Raw genomic sequence first — 16,218 nt, 5'->3', positions numbered from 1 at the left:
CGAGCTCCCTTAAGTAAGTTCCAATAGGGCGAAAAGTTCCAATTATCCTGCCCCTTTTTGCCATTACCACCAACAATCACTGTGTCTTGTACTTCAAACGTCTTCAAATTTGGTCAAAATCGTTTGTTTTAAGATAACAGACGATGAATAGTAAACAGAAAAAAAGAAGTCCAGGTGCTACTTCCGGTTCAAAAGGTCAGCGCGTGCCATCTGTCATATCCTAGGGGTTGACAGAGAAATATATAAAAACCGGTGACAAATCAGTGAATGGTGGGGGGAAAAATATCATTCATAAAAAAATGTTCTACGTAGCAACATACTTTTTTACCCTTATTGGATGTCGTTATGATTTTTAGTGATCATTCTAATGTTCGGAGGAAATATTATTAATTTTGAACCATTTTTCCCATTGTTTATTTGTCCCGTGGTTGAGTTATGACCCAACATTAAGTATCAAACAGAATGACAACTGCCCAACGTTTGTACGTTGATTATTTAACGTGAGCAGTATTGAGTATCTACAACACATTGTTTTCTATATGATCTTTAGAGTAGATCGAAAATAAACTTTTCCTTTTCTTGGTAAAATTTAAAAACATTTTTATATAACAGTCACGCTTTGGGGACCTTGTTTATCCAATGACTTTAACAATATCTATTTTGTATGAATTGCATTAGGCAGACTAGTCCGCTAAACCTGCCTATATTATAAGGCTTTTTAAAAAAAAAAAAATCATTAATATATAGTCAGCTCGCGATACCTCTTAAACATGTGAAATCGCAGGACAGATTTGGACTACGCTACGTCAGCAGCATATTTCTAATATATGCAATGCCGGAAAAACGTACACATACCTAATTATATTGGGATCTTATGTACTCCACTGCCCCCATGTTACATCCCATTTCTGAAATTAAACAACTCTGCATAATGGAATACTTCCGAGACCCTTCTTTTTCACACATTTGTAAAGGCCGCCGTATACACATTTAGTAGAACAAACGGCAGCCAATCAACGTCGCTTCAGGTTGAGAGATAAACAAAAAGCTACCATGTATGTATGCTACATGTATATGCAACGTGAATATCGCGAAAGTGATTCGGTACATGTACCAGCAATAGTCATGTCGTGTATGTCGACCTTAATTTCACTATAAAAACTCCCACTGGCTAGCATTTTGTTTATCTCTCAACTACATGTGTTTTTTTTAATTAAACCGGAAGCGACGTTCATTGGCTGCAGTTTGTTATTTGCAATTTGACATAAAAAATACCAATCTCTAATACATTAATATCGAGGTTTCTAATCACATTCAGTGAAGGTAGTCGCCACATATCGCATCAAAATATCTTTCCGGCATCAAAATAATACCCAAATACAGAATCAATACTTTGCTATTTATTGAGTCAGTTAATTTAAATAAGAAATTTCCTGTTATAAATACAATTTAAAGAAAGATGCGCTATGTTACTAATGGGAGCCACTGTATGCGTTTAAAGAATGGGGTGTATAAGCATAAACGATAATTTGCTGCTATGCGATTTATCAAATGATTTTCCATTCTAAAACAGGAATAAACCTATATAAATGTTATACAGTCGAGACTGTCTGAGCGACCCCCTGTATGTAGCGACTCCCTGTCTTATGTGACCTTACTTGAGACCCCCCAACGTATTTTGCTATATAATGGGTCTGTTTTCAGCGACTCCCTGTCTTACGTGACAAGCGACCATGTTTTTACAACCCAAACATCATCAAAAGTCTGTCTTGAGCGACTTTTCATTCGCCTGAGGCCATAATTATGATACATAAAGAGGTGTGAACATCGAACTAAACATCGACTGTTGTCACTGTTGACCACGATAAGAGTAGTTAATGTGTAACCAGTTTTGACGGATCATGAAAGATCGTTTTTTCCCCACAAAATTTTGCCTTAAACTATTAAAAAGGCTAGATATCATTCAGATATCTCTCAATACTAAACAATGGTAAACATTGACAATTAATAACGGAACAAATTAGATAAATCGGCATGTTTTATTTTGCCTACCGTATCATCCTATGGCTTGGCGTGGGTGACTCTCTTCTTGTTTTGTACGTGGCATTTATGACCAAACATAATTTCGTTCTTTGATATGAGTAAACAGTCATTATAACTGCCATCCCATAGTCAGAAACCCTATATTTTTCTTCAAACGTTTCTCATAACACCATAAAGTCTTGTAAAAACAAATGCACACGACTTGGGCTTCTGTAATGGCCGCCATTTGGTAGCAGTGTACAGTAGATTTGTAAAATTCAGCAAAATAAAGCCCAGGTTTTAAAATGGTACCTCTACTGTACAGTAGTATAATGTTTTTTAATTTACACAACATCTGCAATTGTTTTGCAATGGTTGTTTTCTGACAAGTGTGATTTTTGTATTTTTTTTTTCAAGCCTGAAAAACCATGACACACAAATATTTTTTTTAATTGCAAAAAAAAAAAAAAATGAGATTTTTAACCCAAAATTGCACCCCCTCCAGATAGAATTTTTTTCTTGAACAAAGTTTAAAACCAAGCATCAATGTATGTCTGCGTGTAATTTATAACTAGATCTAAATGGTTTTTAATTAAGAAAAAATTAAATAAATTTTTATATTTTTTTTTTATTATTTGTGTATTATTATTTTTGATTTATCTTTTAAAAATCTGAAAAATTGATATATATTTATAATGAAGAATGAATTAACAGACAATTAAAGACAGATTTTTGTACAGTGATGTTGCGGATGAACTTGGACTGCCTTAAGTGACTCCCTGTCTTATGTGACTTTTTTGTGATGGTCTCTTGGAAAGTCACTTAAGACAGTCTCGACTGTATTGTGTAGCTCCTCAAATTATGTGACTGTCGATATCAATACCACAAACAATCTTTAGAATTTTTACACGTTATCAACTCACATGTAACAATTGTCATGTCAATATGATATGTTTTTGATATTTAGTAAACAACTATCATCTGCTATGCGATTATATTATACGCTTATCGGATGGAATGCTCTAATTTTATACTAGATTATAAGTGTAAACACATGAGACACAGAAAAAATGTTACGAAGATGACCACTGTAAAATATCGAATTAGTATCCCTAAACGACCGTCTGCCATCTACCAGGTATACTATGAATTCGGGGACATGCGTATAAATTTACCAGCTAGCCATATGATTACGGATAATTCCCGTATTCAACAAGGAACTGATTCAGAACCCAGGGCATGGATTTGATACTGTGATTGAACACCGTAAATGTCTACACAAACTGAACCGATATAGCATACTGATATTTGAAGGGAAGCCTTAGCGGATTCAGGAGTTCCTTAGGGAATAGTATTCGGACCTCTTCTATTTATCTGCCACATAGACTAGTACTGTATCAGTTAAAAATACGACTCTTCGCTGATGCCTGTCACCTATGCAAGAAAACTTCACGGACTAGGACATCTGAGAAACGTAAGTTAATGTAAATAAAATACACATCATGAACATAACGGGGAAAGGTTCCACATTACACTGACTTCTCCTGAAGCATGTAAAACCAAATCCATATTTTTGACGTACCCCTTCGGACGATTTGAACTGGAGTTCTCAGATCACAAAACCTAAAAGAAAACCCAGTTCAACTCCACCAGGCTTTCTAAATCAGAATCTGAAACACAACCCAGCTTCCTAAAAGAGAACAACACACAATTCACTGTCGCATGGCATTCTCGAGTACGGTGCAATGATGTGGGTCCTATATATAAAACATTGACACTGATAAACTTGACAATATACAGAGACTGGTTACAGGTTCATAACAAATGACTACAAAACGATGGGAAAGGGATGCCTAATGGGAATGCTAGAGGATATGACCAGACTTGCACAGCGAAGGGTGGCATTCGTATATAAAGTGGCGGAGGACATGCAGCCATCAATACCCACAGTTGAATATAGCGCATTTCAGCAAACATCACCCTGTACTTGTGTTAGTAAGATAATATTTTCTGTTTGTAATTTGCATTGTTTATGTTTGAGTTGTATTTTTAGCCGTGCATAATTGATTTTCGAATCAACACCACATAGTACATAGGATACACTGTGTTTAAGTGATTAGATCATATCTTAGAAACACGAGTGACAGCGAAAGTCAAGATAAACATACCATTGCGCCATATCCATATTCACGTCCTAAAAAGGACGTTTCAATGGCGATGGTCAGCCGATATGTTGACAGAGCCAAAGAGATTAATCGATTTTAATATATAATAAGTTGGATAGGAGACCTATTTTTATAATGAACTGATTTTTTTTTATTTTTCACGTCTGTTGAATTTAATTGAAGTGTTTATTTTTTCAAGATGATTACTAGAGTAGGATATACAGGAGTTCAAGGAAATAAATAAGTGCACCAGCAAATTAAATATTAATGTCATTTTCCCTTATCTGAGTACATTGTCATATATGATTAAATACAAAGGGAGGTAATTCATGTTGGATTAAGTCAACAGCTGTTATTGTATAGGATGTTATTGTTGCATCTTAATTTTTGTTGGATGAAGTATAATGTTAATTAATTTCTTTTGGAGAATTGGAGTTGGACAGTTGGAGAAGTCGATAACACTTAGATATGATCAGCAATGTCCACTGTGGTCTTCGTTTGTGAAATGAACAATTCCATCAACTCTTACTGGCTATATATAGCATTTGGTTAACTTATGTGACACCGGCTCGGGTATGGGTATAGCATACACATTATTGCTTATTTCAACGGTATTATTTGAAATACACATATTTTACATTTAATATCCCAGAATATGTCAATACGTTTTGTTTTATTTTTCATAAGGATTGCAGAACAATAGTTTTATGTAATAGTTTGTTTCGTGATTATAAGACAGTGTAAGCCTTCCTTTAAAACTTATATTGTGAAAATTTGAGATATGTTTGTGTTGTAATGTAGTGATTTTCCTTCGTAGAGATTACAACCAGGGCCCAGTTGTTCAAAAGGTGATTAGGCTAATAACAGTTAATAACAATTTTCTAATCAAGATAAAATAATCTCTGGTAATACAAATTTAACAAAAATGTAACGAATCTTAAGAACTCCATTCTTTACTTACTTGTTGAGTTAAGTGAAGATATGATAACAAATGTTACAGTAAATGAAAAATAAAAAGTTCATCAATCATGTGATTAAGCCAATCATGCTTTGAACAACCGAGGCCAGAACTGAACTTAAGAAATATACTTAATTTTGTTTGGGTTATGTTTAAAGAGGAATTATTCCATTGTGTGAAATCAATTATATGAATTATGATAACAGACTTCCCTTTAAGTTATACACAGGCATAATGTCTTCATATAAATTCAGGTCAATTTTAGTTGAAATTGTTCAGGTCGAATTGACCTGAAAAGAGCAAAGAAGTCAATTCAGGTCAAAACCTTGACCTGAAATTGACCTGAAACTCATAAGATTGACCTGAATTTCAGATATTTTTTTCCGGTGAAATTGACCTAAATTGACTTGTAAATTCAAATGAAGATTTTGACCTGTAATTAACAAAAATCATTTTCAAGCTCTTTCATTTGTACTTGTAAAATTAAAACCTATCCATTGAAATTGCACCTGTAATTTCAAAATGTTGGTAATTTTTGGTCATGTTCATATGTGCCGTACACATATTAAACAAATCCAGAAGATTACTGAGTATGTTCAAAATATTTACGGCACATATTGAAATACCATTTAAAAAATTAAAATGCTGTTGATTTAATTCTACACAAATAAATAAATAGAACTCAAAATGAATTTTGATAATACGGCAAAATCATCATATTTACGAATTAATTGTAGTGAAATTAACACATATGGTCAGAATATGAAGTTAAGTTGTGGTTCCGTATTATTTCACATTCTTACTATATTATTAGTAATTATAAAGTGACTTCTGTAGATATGTTATCATCTAAACATACTTAAAGCATTTTAACAAGAAGTTCTGTGTTGTAAATAATGCTTATAAGGCACCAAACATTTCAAGGCTAAATTCATCAAAACTTCTGGTTTCTATAAATTACTGAAGTAAAAAGACATGTCAAAATTTCCGCAAGATATGGCATATGTAACTTTTTCTTATCGGAAACTTCAAGTGTTGTGTAATGGCTAACTGTACCAGAGACGAGTGACTAATTGGTAGTTACGCGCCAATAGTTTCACAACAAACAAATAATAGTACTCTAACCAGACAGGGCCGATAATCCGGATTAACACCGAGGTAATCTGACCATTAAACCGTGGTGGGAACCACAGACCAAAGAGGATTAACTGTCTCTCTGACAGATGGTACTTAGACTTAATCGCCACGCCCTCCTCAGTGTGGTACATGACTAGTTTTGTTAAGGATGTGAACATACAAAGTTATGTATGTTTTGATTGACCTTTTTAATTGGTACCTATCTGTACCATGATTTTGTGACACATTAGTCCTTCGCAGGTTATTTTTGTTGATATCATGACATAGTCGTTATCTTGTTAATCGGTTGGGGATGGTATTTTATAGAAATTTCCGTCGAATGTTCCAAAGAGTCTAATCACAGAATAAAAATATTTTCCTTCAAATATGTCATCTTGTGTTTCAATACTTTTATCATTGGCTAGCTAATTATAGGACGTCATTATTGAAGCAGGGGAATCAACGCTTCTGAAGCCTCTGATTCTTTTTGTCCTTCGTTCAGAATTCCGATTCATTCGTGGGCTTGCTGTTCAAGTAAATAGGCAGTTGTAGTCTCATAATCTATAATTAGTTTTACACGAATTCATTCTTGGAGAGAAAAAATGTTTGACATTGATTTGGATTTAAAATGATATAAGTTTGTCCTCTCTAGAACAACGGAAACCCTGTAAAGCTTTTGATGTTCTTAAATAAACATGGTTCACAAACAACATTCAACTATTATAATACATTATTCCATTACACATCTTGTTTCTATAAGTTCTTCACAATGACTCATTATCACATGATCCGCAGTAAGTAGCGGTTGGTCCACGCGACAATAGCGGCACTGACCTCTGTATTTGACGTGGTTTATTTCGGTACCGTGAGTTAAGTACGATATAGATTTGACTTTTTTGGAACAGTTTCGAAACATAAACATATCTCACTGTATTCGATTTGACGTGAGATCGAACCGCTGGGCTTTTAACTTTTCTGGAACAATTTCCTAAAACCTTCATGTACATGTAGGATTATCCGATTGGACGAGAGACCAAACCACTGGGATTGTGACTTATCTGGAACAGCTCCTAAGACTGGACAATTGTCTTAAGACTGACCATTGTCGCAAGACTGGCCAAGGTTGCGGTTTTGTGTTCCCACGACAAGTGCCAAGCGATGTTTACTAGACAGATGTAGACGACCCAGTGATTGGTGTAGTACACATAATGGCAATCGTGCCAAACACAAACTCACAAATTGACAGTGAGCCAAAGCCATAGAATTAGGATAGTATATCTTATTGACATTTCTTTTTGGTTATAATAATAATATACAATTATCAACCTCTTTTTAAGCGCATCCTAAGATTTATCATCCCGATGAAATGATAACTCCTGAGGCCTAGTGCATTTCCTACAATTATGTTTCCTCAATGATTATTATGAAACAGTAAAAATAAGAAAGGTAGTTTGAATTACATTACTTCAGTTTTAATAGTTCAGAATAATAAATGCATGCCGTTGACTTTAAAATTGCGAGAACAACGCTATATATAGACTAATATGGATGTAGTACACGCAATTAGCTTTCCAGAACGTTGGGGATCCTCTTGTTTTTGTATTTGTGTTCGACCTGAAGGTGAGAAAACCAATTATGTCATCAAATAACTTCAAAACTCCATTATTAAATGTTAAGACAGAACCTGTTGCATATGTTATAGTAGTGTGCTCTGTATGTCACGATAGTGCGTTCCGTATGTGTCTGAAATCTGTAATATGTATTTCCGATCCGGGTCTTGTCAGTTATCTCAATACATGTGTTCATGTGAAGATGTAGTTGCGTGATTTATTTCATTTTGTCAATTATGGACAAAACAGTACAACCTAGACATTGTGGAATCTATAACCAATAATGTCACGATTCGGGAAAGTATCCTGTATTCATGCGCCCAAAGTGTTAATGAGTAATTTTATCTTTGGAACAAAACGTTGGATAATAGACTTTACAGTACTACATATGTATGTTGACCATCGAAAAGCATTAAATAGATATAAGATCTTAGATGAGTGCCACTTCCTATGATATTATATGAAACGAGTCTATTTATTTTTGCGAGCATTGGCGAGCAAAACATAAGACGTCTGGACGAGTTTCATTAAATATCGTAGGAAATGAACTAAGAAAAACAAACCTTTTTACCATATTACATAAATCAAAAACTCAGCTTCAAAGAATGCCAACGTCAAAATGTGCAGCAAACGTCAAGATGAGGCCACTGTTTTGTCACTATGTCATCAAATACTGACGTCACGTGATTGTTTACTGACGTCACAATGGTAACCAAGCCATATGGAAAAGGTTTTAGGTTATATTACACTAACGCCATTATTATGCAAATATATTACACGGGAGAAATCACTGGATATCAGACGGATTATGTTATAAAATAAGGAAACTCGACCTCCTCAACGTAAGAGTTTTCCCTCTTTCAGGAAACTGGGGGCCAGCTAAGTGGATAGGCAGGTGAGGGCTGTGTTGCTTACGAATAGCGAGGTTTTGACATTTTTTATGTAGGCTTCAGTTTGTTTTGTTTTCTTGTTTATTTATTCGCTTTTCATAATCGTGCGCTTTGATTGTCATGATATCTAAGGATTTAACCAACTTTAACTAACGATAGTTTTCTGGTAGTATTTCAGTCTTACTCTCACTTATAGTACACAATGCTGTATGGTCCCAGTAGAATTCTTGCTCCTTAAGCCGGTATTATTACATTTATGACCATATGAATTATGACCCCTATCTCTGACGCCACCACATGACAAAAATATATACCATCATTTTTTTCCGAAAGTGGATGACCTACTTAACATTTTGGTATATGGTGTCAAGGTCCCACGGAGCAACGAAATTGCTACAGAAGCCACCAGACTATAGCTCTGGCTCTGTAGCACTATTAATCCAAGCCTGACTCACGCCGTAGCACGAGGAAATCTATTGTGCATTTTATTGCCGTAAATTCCGTTTCATTTCCTTCGAAATGTGTGAATCGGAGCAGAAAACCGAGATGATTTCATATATAGAACATTACGCAATCCTGTAATATCGAACGATGGCCACAGTCTATAACATCAGCTGTCTCCTTCACTGCCTGTTGTCGGCTATGTCAAAGTCTGATATAATGCTACCTGCGATTAATGGCTAATTAAATGGGTCGGCTCGTCTGATAAAAAACATTGAGGTATTTTATTTCTACCTATGAAAATTGTTATCTCACTTGTAATGAAGATTTCTGTACACATCTTCTTAAGGGTACATATCTATCAAATACATATATAAATATCCACTAATGATTCTGGTAGACATTATATCAGAAACATAAATAGTTACAGATGGTTTCGCGATGACAAATTTAATGTTCATAGTGCAATTGGGAAACAAGTTTTTCTCTTATATCATATACGTTTGATAATGTAATAACGTAAGCATAGTCTTCATATTTGTCAACTCATTCATTATGTTTGATTTACCAGATATGAAGTACTACCCTCGTGTGGATAGACTGATAAATCAAGACGAATTTTCTTTTATGTGTTATGCTCGCATAATATTCCTTGATGATAATGTTTGCTATGGTTTCATGAGAAGCTGACTACAGGGAGAGGACTTTTTTGAGATGATCATGGGAAAGACCTCGAAAGACTCTGCAGATTCTTAGTGTTGTCAGCCTCGTGTTTTCATAGGATGGACCTGAACATCTGAATATAATCTTTCGAAGATGGCATCTTTATAAGATGTGTAATTATCAGATTTATTCATTACTCGTGAGTCCATTTCTTTGCATTCATTTTCCACATTTTCTGTATGATTTAGAAAAAACCAAATGATGGTTGTTTCATAAACTAAGGTAGACCTACAGTACCAATAATGAATGTTATTGATTATGAACATTAAAACGCATTATTGATATGCAGAACTTGTAACATATCAGTAATATAGACGCATATTATTAAGGCAGCATACAATTACTGATTTGGTAATGGGTTCAATGACTATAATGATTATTGCTTTAAATCTACTATTACACCTGAAGTTACACATAAATATTTAATTTCTTTGTCTACATATTACAAACAACTCATTACCATCGTGTTAAATGATCTGTGTAGATTATAATGTGTCTGTTTAAGGAAATCTGTAATGTAAGAAATATACAATAGTAAGTACTTGTATCATGGTGAAAAAATATAGAAATTCAATATTGATATTTTTGTATTTGTATTTTATGAAAATTTAGAATTCTAGGAAAATTAACTATTTTAAAGAGAAATAACACTACATATTGAGTTTTAAAATATTGTAGATATATGTTTAAAAAAGAATAAAAAATTAAAAAAGTATTATTAACTTGACCAGTTTGGGAATCACCCTTTATCGTGCGTTTAATCATTGGTGTCGGAGTAGACAAATGCGACATGTCAGGTAGTTTCCGTGTTTTTGTTATTCTGGCATTTCTTGGCTATCGCCTCCATGACATCTGAACTAAGTGTAATAACTGTTGCACCACATTGTTTAATAACAGTACGTACAATTAACTATGGTCAATGCTTGACACTTCACCAGTTCCCCATATCGTATTGTGACAGCATATTAATTAACCACCGATAAATACACTGCTTTGGTGTGTTTGGTGATTTTATAACACTGACACAAAAGGTTTATCATTCATAGCATCCCATGAATATATCTAAGAATTATGACATGGGACACAAATTATGCGAGATCATTTCACGATTAACAATCCTAGTCCTTGTCTGAATTAAACAGATAATTACGTGATTAATTGTTGTTATTTTATAAGGTAGCTTAGCGTACTGATGATGTCACCTGGGCGAATACTGATCGAGTTATGAAAGTGTTATCTGATGTGCCAATGCCCGTACCGATTATACTCTGTATCAAACGTGTACTATCATCATTCTAGTGTTGGTGCTATAACATATATAGCAAAAATGTAAGAAATGTTAACAGAAGTGCCTCTACTCTATTTTTTGATATAGCATTCATTTAATTCTGATTTGTTATTTCGTAAACACCGAATGTGAATTGTTACATACCTTCGTTATTGTTAGAGGTGTCCGTATTGACCTGGCCAGTGTATTGACCGAGCTAAAAGCTGAAGATACCTACTCTCTCAGAAAATCGTGATGCTATGTTGATGTATTGCTTCCTTGAAACCTTCGCTTTTTGCGGCCTTTCTATGCTAAGAAAAAGCTAACCATGATACTGTATATATTTTACCAGGACTGTCCACGGACTTTCAGATATTCCGTAGTTAGAGGTGACACGACGTTAACCTGCCATCACATTTCCTGGCTACGTCGATCACAATTAGTGTAATCATTACACAAGATGTCTCGGCAGATCAGGTTTCTAATTAATAATAAAAGCACAGACGTGACAACATTATCATAACAAATGGTACAATACATAACGAAAAGCTACCAAAAATGGAACTTTTTAAAATATGTGATACAGAAATTCCAATTTACAATCTTAACTAACATTAATTAAACATAAAATAATTAAGGTGCTTAATAGTAACTGTGACAATTTTATATGCCATTTTACTTTTTCTTACCATCTCTATTAAAGCCAGAAAAAAGGAAATTGTGAAAATATCCAGGAAACGGCGTCGTGCGGCAACCTTGAAAACGCCATATATTTTAAAACAAGAAAAACAATTTGGGAGGCGTTCCATTTTAGGTACTCGAACTTGCTGAAACACAGGGCTGGACCAGGCATGCTTCAATATTCTCTACATGAAAATATATGTATTGTTGACAAGTACAAAACTCATGAAATTCAAACTGAAGACATCTGTTTGTGGAATATTAAGAACAAAATAATCTGGATTCAAGCACTAGATCAATTTTTTTCACATTTCTATTCAAAAAGTGTTTCAATTTGGGTAGCTTCACGTTACATATATTTAAACACTACGTTGAATAAATCGTTTATGGTATAAAGTTATAACACAAAAATCAGAGTGTAAATAAATCGTAAATGATGAGAGTACACTCAAAGTTTTGTGTTATATCTTTATAACATCGTTATTCAAATCAATTCGTATTGTTCAATCAACTATAGATAATTATGGAATTAATTATGGAACTCATTTTTCTGTGACACTATTACGCCGTTATATCAGTCGATCAGAAGCGACGTTACAGATAGCGATTTCATGTTTTTTTTTCCATTTTTGATCAGATAACCCAGATAACCCAGATGAAAATGTTTGTTAAAAGAACAAATAATCAATTAACGTCAGCATTATATTATATGATCTTGAGTGGAGCAATATTAATCCAGCAATTTGTTTACTTGTAGCGTGAAACACACCAGATCAACACAAAACAAAAATTGTAAATATATGGCATTTTAGCTTACAAAAGCATTAAAATCGTTTTTCTGCAATCATACTTTAAGGTTCTGAAATACACATATTGTGTAACATTGAACATGTAACAAAATTCATTTCTGACCACGAAATAATCAGAAATCCACGAAAAAATCAACACATGGATAATTCAGTAATACAGTATATTAGAATATCTGTAGTCGGTATGTATAAATTACTTTTTTATAAATGCGCAGCTTAATATCTAATAATTTGAGATGTTTAAAGTGACTGCGTGTTTTGTTAGACTGTGTTACAGTGCCGTTGTATGACCTCAATATTGATGTGAAATCCGTCAAACAAAACATACACATTCTTAACATGAAATATATTCATAAAACTGTGTATGACATTGGTCCTTGTAACTTTAGGGGAACTGGATGCCTACATTCAGATATAAATCACTTGTATGGGGACGTGAAGAGGTCCCCAGATGGTAACGCCATTCTTTTACAGGGAAGACGAAAGCCGTGTCCCAATAATTCATAGAACTGATCTCGTAAGCATACAAAAATAGAAAAGAGGAAAACAGCTTAATTTGACATACATCCACAAAGTGGTGGTTACAAGTACTCACTTATGTAATTAATTGTAGATACTTTAGAATTTAATATTTTAAGAGTATTAATTGGATAATACAATACCACATTGAATTTTAATATCCTGTCACGTGCTTGTTTCTTTGTTTGTTTAAACTGCCTAACACTTATCCAATTGGTTTAGTTATTAACACATTACTGTATTGTTTGAAATTGTCATGAAATGGACTTCCACGTCACATAAATCAAAATGACTACATAAGAATTAATCGTGGTCGACCCAATTCTATGGAATGCAACTCATTATGAAAAAAAATATTCATCGACGTTATCTACAATGCGTTAATGGTCATTTATTGTATCAAGACATTTTTTTTTATCAAAGTATGATTTTGAAATCTATATCCGTGATACATTTATATTATCTAAACAATTGTAATGCCACCATACAGACATAGTCTTAAAATAGTACCGTCCGAACTAAATGAATAATCATATCAAAGCCTGAACAAATTGTTGTAAAAATTCTAAATTAATATCACATTTTCGTGCATGAAATTAAAAGTTGTCTCTAGATATAATTTCGTTGTAGAAAGTGTAAACTGATTTCCTTAGATATAACAAATCCAATATCCTCCGCTGTTGTGTAGATCTGTGTTGGCACACTGCCAGGACTGACGAGTAGGCCTACCGTCCCTTGGTGGATGAGGTAAGCCTAACGCTCTACTATATATAACCATATAAGCGTCTGGTAATGCGGAGTTCTAACCTTTGACGTTAATTATACACCGACAAAATGATAAAACAGAAAAAATACAGCCGGACAGGGTAATCATTGAAAATAAAAGTGAAAACACAACTGAAGCATGATAACAACAGTTTGTGTTGTTTGAACAGTTATTGGTAATTTAACATCATGTCCCATGGTAGTGGCGATAAAATGCGCAAAACACGTTGACTGCGACTAGTATTTTGAAATTCCTTATTTGGGTAGGGAGTAAAAGGAGCAAAGAGGTAATAGAATGTCGGACATTTTAACCAATGTGCCATCACGACCAACTCGAGGTTGTTACGTTGTCGTCATGAGTCAGAGGTGAAGAGTAAGTGGCTGATTATCATACACCTTAACCACTACGTCAACACAAAAAATAAGGTGATAGTAGTACATTTTCAGATACCTTAAGCCTTGTGCCACCTTCTCCAAAATGATGAAATGCTAGTTTGATACACTCACTCGATTAATCGGATGTCAGGGCTAGTGGTGGATGACAGATAACTCAGCCACTGTGACCTAAAAGTGGAGATAAAATGGTAGAATGCCGAACACCTTAACCACTCAGCCACCATGACCCAGAGGTAGAGGGCTAGTTTTGAAATGTAAGACACATTAACCACTTAGCCACCATGACACAGAGGTGGAGGGCTAGTGTTGAAATGTCAGACACCTAATCCACTCAGCCACCATGACCCAGAGATGGAGGGCTTGTGGTAGAATGTCACACACATTAACTACTAAGGTCACCATGACCTACAGGTAGAGTGCTAGTGGAGAAATATCTGACACCCCAACCGCAGCCACTCGGCCTCTATGACCTAAAGATGAGAACTAGTGGTAGAATATAAGACACATCAACCACTATGCCACTCTAACTTAAAAGCGAAGGAATACTGGTAAAAACAGACCCGTTAAGAACTGATCACCATGACTCACCGGGACCCATTGTAGACACCTAAACCATTAAGTCGTCACTGCCGTACCAAGTTTACAAATATGGTGGAATTAAAGACACTTTTTTATAATGCAAGCATGGTGAATCTATCAGGTAAAACTATGAATGTATGTATAGTATTTGATTTTCAGACTGCCTCACTATTCAGTCATTTCGACCATGGTCTGAGGTTGGCATAATCTTTGAGATTCAAAAGCCACGCGACCACGTGGAACGCTTGTCTTTGGTGTACGTTTGTATTATTTGTCTTGACGACAAGTAAAAGAGGACGGTGACTTAATGCACTATTGACACATTAATCGTTAGTCTACCCTGCAGACTTTCCAGACCTTAATTAGGTGTTACTCACGGAGTCAGGTAAGACTAATCATGGTCAAATCAGCCATTGACCACCGGTCAGGGATACTACGAACTATTTTCAATTTAATAGAACTACAACGTAATCCTATCTTAATTATTCTTAACAATCTAATGTTCTAGAATGCACAGGCATGAAATGAGATCCATTATACACGGGATAAATATGAAAACAACCAACTGTACATTTTTAGTGTAAATCTCATCGTCCGAAATCCTATTTCAATACTTCTGAATTGTATAACGTTTTTGTTAATACTGAATTCAATATTTATATTAAAAGTAAATAAAGGTATTTTGTGTTTAGTACATGGTTTCAAATTGTTCTGAAATATGTATTCTTTTTCATAACCGAGACTTCGAGTAACTTGATCAATTTGTCAACAATGAAAAATGTATAAAGTAAAACACCCTGGTAAATAAACAAAATGTTTGCGGAGATGAATTACGCGGGAACCAATGATGAGATAAAATCCGTGATTGTGTGGTATCGTTGTCTTGTGGTTCACCACTAAACATAAACCTATCACTATAGGGATACAGACTTCTTATAGCCAACAGATTTCTATCGGATGGTACCTATAATGATTACACAAAGGTAATAATAAGGCATAATACCGTGTCCTTGAATAGTCGCTTTCATAACCTCGCGTGTCCTGTCGTCCTTACATCATAGCCAGACTATCTATTGTGCTAGATAATCGCTAACTGTCTGATAAAAATATTTAAGTCTACATTCAGGATGAGAGGAAACGTTAGAAAAATCTTAATGAGGTTAAAATAACTTATGTAAAATGATGATAGGTTATATATCCAATTTATGGTACTTGGAAATATCCACACCAATTATATATGTATGGTAACCCTACCTGTCTGGTACTCGTACTGTAAT

The sequence above is a fragment of the Argopecten irradians genome, chromosome 9, assembly GCF_041381155.1.
Source record: "Argopecten irradians isolate NY chromosome 9, Ai_NY, whole genome shotgun sequence".
NCBI lineage: Eukaryota > Metazoa > Mollusca > Bivalvia > Pectinida > Pectinidae > Argopecten > Argopecten irradians.
Note: the sequence above shows the minus strand (reverse complement) of the source record.